We start from the raw sequence: 6,226 nt of genomic DNA, 5'->3' as shown, positions 1-6,226 counted from the left end.
AAATCATCTACACACGGGGAGAGATTTGATATTCTTTTTTGACTTTGGTGTTGAAATTGAAAGTTAATTCTCAAAGTTCTCACGTTATTCTTGTTGTGTTGTTCTCGGTTTCTCTGGCTCTCTGTATTCAGGGCGGCTCCCACTTCCCTTATTGTGCCATGTCCGTGTTCTTTTGTGTCTTGTGTGTGTTTCACTTCCTTGCAGTAAACACAAATTGCCCTTTGGGGATGAATAAAGTTTAAAGACGATATGTAAATTAAAAACACATTTCCTCTGAGCAGTTGTTTTTTGAAAGATATCTCCATTATTAATTGGTGGTTACAGTATGAAAGGAAACAGAAACAGTTTGACTCAGTTTTTTTATGATCTAAAACTCCTCTGTATGCATCTTGTGTCACGATGTGTTGTTGGCTCTAATGTGACAAATTTACAAATCACTTTTTCAGACTCCCAATGAACAATGTCACCACCTTCAAACACGTGGGCTCGTAACTGGGTGAGTACAGTGTTGGAATTAATTAACTTAAGTTCACCTCAACTTTATTGTCCCTGCAAGGTCGGTGTGCGCCGCAGCTTCCCAATGAGGTCACACACACTAAAAAGAGATTATAAAAACCTCCACTGTTAATCACAACGCTAAAACAATTCAAGGACGTGGTCTTAAAAACACTTTGGCCTCTGATATTAGAAGTAATCGCAGATTTGCTTTCAACTCATCCCAATTATCAAACTGTCGCTGGAAACAGTATAATTGTTGTTTTCTTTCACGTTCCAACTTTGAAAAAGGTTTCAGAACAACGGTAACAACAGGAAGTCTTGTTAAAACTATCAAAATAAGATCCAATTCAAAATAAACAGTATTTATTGGTCAGGTGTTGAAATATCTTTTCTTAATAGATGAGCAGGTGATGTATTTATGATCATAGGTCATTTTCTCCATCCTTCTTCATACACTATATGTTCATTAATACAACTCCAAGAAATCTGAGATGTCAAAACCTTAATTATGATATAAACTATAACTGAAAAAACATTTTACTCCGTCTGACGTCTCACCCACAGGTCAACATGAGCTACGGACAATATCACACACGCAAAGGAAATAGGAAATAAAAATAAAGGAGAGGAAACGATGAGGGGATGACACAACGCCGGCAAAAGGAAATGATGACAGATGTGAGGCCACATTAAGCAGCAGGTATTAAGGACGTCAGGCAGATGCAGGCGCCACTGAAAGGTAACAACACGCTCGTTAGCAAGCCGCTGCAAACGGGAAACCAAAGTGAAATGTACAACAGCAGTGAAATGTGTAAACAACAGTAATACACTTTAGAGCAGTGGATCCCAAACTTTTTACAGTCGCGTACCCCTTCAGACATTCAATCTCCAGCTACGTACCCCCCGCAGCGCGTGTGATAGGACACAAAAGATGTTGAGCTATGCAAAACACAAATCAAATATTTCCCTGCATACCTCCTTAACCACTTTGCGTACCCCTGGGGGTACACGTACCCTAGTTTGGGAACCAATGCTTTAGAGGAATACATGAGAACAACACTTCTTTAACATAAACAGGACAAATGGGTGAAGAGGACGAAACCTTGAGTTGGACTGTGAATGCTGCTTGTACATAAAGGCTGTGATTCAATGCTGTAGCTCATAATGTTCTTCACTACAACTACTACAACCAGTACTTCCACTAGCACTAATACTGCTTCTATTACAACTACTACTGGTTTGATATACCAGTAAAGATTTCTGCATATTTTGCTGCAGTATAGGTCATAAACCCCACCTCCTCCATCTTGGTGGATGGGGAATGGAGATAACTTTAATGTCAAAATATACAAGTGAAATACATTTTTCTCACAGATGGTTTCTATGAAGTTCTTATCACTCTGATGGTATTTCAAGTAATTAGTAGTATCATTACAAAAGGCTCTTCTGCATGCAGCGTTTTTCAGTTCCAGGGTCGTCATCTGTTTCCTGTCACGTGTACGGGTAGATCCTGAGGTTTGGAAGCACCACGGTGACTCCGGTGCAGCAGCGTGGTTTGTTTGGAGGGAGACCGCTGTGATTGACAGCAGCCTCACGCCAGCCGTTGAAACCATATTTTGAACCCGAACAGTCGAAGTCCCTTTTCCCTCTGCCGCTCCTCGGAGAGCAGGACGCAGGTCACAGGCATGCTGGGCCGCCTGAGACTCGAGGGGGGGAACTGTGATTCTTTACAGGGAGAGAGGGAGGTGGGGGGGGGAGGGGGTGGGGAGACTTGCAAGGAGCCTGGTTCGCACCTCCCTTTGCTCCCAGCATGGCGTTTTTTTAATAAGGGCACTGGCTGTCAGCACACACCTCTCACCTCCTCTCAGTATGTGTGGCTTGAGATTTTGTTTAACCCAACAAGCAAAGCCGGGAGTTGCAAAAGCTTCAAAGAGCTGCAGCAGGTGCAGGGATGCCACCTGTCAATCAACAGATGCATCCGGGGAATCCATATTTGACACGTTCCTCTGACAATTTACTATTTATCCGCTGGGATCAAAAGTGCTTGAGACGTCATCGTGGCAGCCGGCGGCAAGCAGCCACTCCAGCGACCTCCTGCTCGACTCCGAGGCCCGAGCAGCTGTGGACGAGCCTGATTAGAGCGATAGTTTACTGTGGTTGACATCATTGGCTCCTTTCACCGCGCAGAGGCTTCCACTAATTAGGATGCTCACTCCTCGTGTGCAGTGCGAGTCTGACGGGGAGGAACTGACGTGCGGCAGTGCGATGGTTAGAAGTTATTCCGGTTTGTGTTTTTGTGTAAAACCGCCCTCTCCCTCCGAGCTCATTTGGAGGAGCAATTTTCCTGGTGGAGGCGGGACCTAATGTAAGTAGAGGCGACTAAATTGTGATTGAATTAGTCAAAAGTACTCTGCTGAGAAACGTGGAGGCTGAGCAGATGGACGATTAATGGAAGTGAAAGTCTGGGTGGTGCACGCAGCGGAGGGGCGCACGCTGCAAAGACAAATATCAGAGGAACGTTCCTTCTTTTAAGAACAAACGTGAAATTAGTTTTAAGAATGAGGCGTTTTACAAATGTATAGCCGGAGCATGTTACAGGTTCTTTAGGCCCTTAACAATATACATAGAGAGATGGATGGGTGGATGGATGGATGGATGGATAGATAGATAGATAGATAGATAGATAGATAGATAGATAGATAGATAGATAGATAGATAGATAGATAGATAGATAGATAGATAGATAGATAGATAGATAGATAGATTGAAGATTGATAGAGCTATAGATAGATAGATTGATAGAGCTATAGATAGATAGATAGATAGATAGATAGATAGATTGAAGATTGATAGAGCTATAGATAGATAGATTGATAGAGCTATAGATAGATAGATGGATAGATGAATAGAGCTCTAGATAGATAGATAGATAGATAGATGGATAGATAGATAGATAGAGCTATAGATAGATATAGCTATAGAAAGATAGATAGATGGATAGAGCTATAGATAGATGGATGGATAGATAGATTAATAATAGATAATTTTTAATTTTTATCCTTAACCCCCCAAAAGTGCAGCAGCGAGGAAGTTCCGAAAGGGAGTTGAACTAATCCTCAGACCTCAGACAACCGACTGATATGAAACTAACGTCAGACGACTGGTCACATGACACCTGAGCATTGTAGTTTTCTCTCGCTGCAGAAACCCAGTCTCCCTCAGCCCTCCGTCCATTTAACCACATTTTGCAACAGGCAGGATACTGGAGGAGAGAGAGAGAGAGAGAGAGAGAGAGAGAGTCGGGACATGTTTCCCAGAGTTCACCTCAGGTCTTCTCAGCCGAGGCTAACTCACGCTACCAAAGGAGACTCTCCAGAGAAGCGGATGCAGGATAGCGAGTCAGATTTCCTCCAGCAAATATGCAAATTTAATACAGTCGCAAAAGTACCAATGCGGGTCAAACGCTGAGGGGGGAGAGTTGGTGATCTGTGTTCTTCTGTACATCACAAGGCTGTGATAGCTGAGGGATAAAAAACACTTTACAAAACACATGCAAACAAATGAAGAAAACATTTTCATTACATTGACAGAGCACTGTCGTATAAACACCTGGAAACACGTGAACTAAACATCTGTTAACTCACTTTGCTGCATTTTCTTCTCTTAATTCATTTATCCTTTAATTTTTGCTTTCATAATGTATGTGGTTTGTCTTCTACTGTCAAATCTTTGAAAAAAAAGCCTTAATTAACCCCTGATATAACAACACTTGGTTGTTTGAGGGAGAAGCAGCAGCTCATGTGAGGGATGCTACTTTGGGAAAGGTCACCTGAAGGTGTTTAACAGGATGTTCAGAAGCTTGGGTTTTTCATCTTGTTGAGCAAAGCATCCAAATTTGGCCGAGGACAAGGAGACAACTTGGTCCAACTGAGTTTGAGATTCATACCCACAGACTGTATATAAATATCTTGGGGACATGTGTCACCACCTTTGCCCTTTTGACGTCGTTCAGAGCCGGAGCAGCGGTGATCCCGGCGATAAACACTCTCGACCAATCACAAGTCGGTCTCAGCTGTCAATCCTGATGTTTCACCCAGTTTTATTTATGGCATCAAATAATGTTGTAACATTCAATGAGCTGTACTACAATCAGCCACCAGGGGGCAATCAAGATGATGTGGCTCCACTCTTTGGGATCTGTATTGTCATCCAATCTTTATACAGTTTATGTTTGGAGCCATGTCCTAGTGGCCATCGGTGGTACTGCAGCCATGAACACTTCCTGCCGCCAAGCTTTCAAAGACGCATTTTCTGCTTCTTCAACGTGTTTATTTATTTTTTTTTAAGACAAGGTCGCTACAGGGAAAGTGAACTGCCTGTGACCTCCACTTATCACAGCCGTCGCTGACAGATGACTGCAGGGAGTAACACCTCGTACAGGAACAGAGGACACATTAGAGAGCACTGTCATAATTAGACATATCATCAGATGACATAATAACATGGAGGAACAAGTGCTAAAAACAAAATCTGCTGGTAAAGTCAAATCAAATTTAATAATCTGTCAGTTTTTCAGCGTCTTGATTCATCACGGTTGTTTTATCTGAAGCAGCCTCCTCTAGGCCGTGTATCTTCTCTCCGTGTGGAGAGAGATTACTATGCGTGATTTCCTCTCAGCGATCTCGATAAGACCATGTGTGTGGTTGTTTGGGGGGGGGGGGGCATCGTGCAACAGAGGTCCCCGTGGGGTCGCGTGCATGCAGAACACACACGTGAACATGGAGGCGTGGGGAAAGCAATCCATCACCAAATGAAGATACTGCACAGAAACCTAATATGCACAGATTGAGGCGAGCGGAGATCCGTGTGTGAGCGGCGTGCGAGGACGGGGAAATGTCACACGTCTCTGGAAGCTGCCGAGGTTATCGGAGGCCTCACAAAGACAAACAACGGAGACGCTGGAGATAAAGGTGCACCGAAGCATTATGGATAAAAACAAAAGGTTAATTCCAAATGGAATGTATTAATGAAATCTTTCCTGGATTGAATAATTTGTGTAACGTGTACTCGTGGAGGAACGTGAATATTTAATGGTGCAGAGACGACTAAACAGGGAACTCAGGGAAAAGGGAGAATCTGCTTTTCACTAAATAACAAAGTCAGACTCAGAATCTCTTTAATTCGCCTTAAGCTGCTTTATCAGATCTGTTAAATACCTACAAGAGAAGAAATAAGGATTTTAAGTTTGAGGTGTATCAGAAACAGTCTGAAGCCTCTTTATTTATTAACGCTAAAACAAAACCTTAAAAACCATTGTTCCGCATCTTGTTTCTTCTTTACCTTTATTATGAGGTAGATCTATGACTCGCCCTTTAATTCAATCCATTCTGTATTGAGTCCTATCTCCTCCAGTCGGTTGGGTTGTTGTTCGTCAGTTGCATCACTTAAAAACCAGTCAATGGAAACTCGGTGCAAGGATGAAATGTTTTAGTAACTTATTTAAAACGTCAAACAAGAAAACAAGTTGTCAGCTTCTCCTTCCTATTTAAAAGAGGACGAGTGGGTCTGTCCAATCAGTGAAGAGCCTGGTGGATAGAAGCCCCCCCCCCCCACCTTGTTAGAAGTTAATGTTGTGTTTCATGATTTGATGGATTGTTTTCTCCTTTGCCGTTGTCTTTTGTTATCGTTTTTCATAATTTGACGTTGTGTGTTTGGTGATTTGATGCTG

This window comes from Platichthys flesus, chromosome 21, assembly GCF_949316205.1.
Source record: "Platichthys flesus chromosome 21, fPlaFle2.1, whole genome shotgun sequence".
In the NCBI taxonomy this organism is placed as follows: Eukaryota; Metazoa; Chordata; class Actinopteri; order Pleuronectiformes; family Pleuronectidae; genus Platichthys; species Platichthys flesus.
This window is presented reverse-complemented; position numbering follows the sequence as displayed.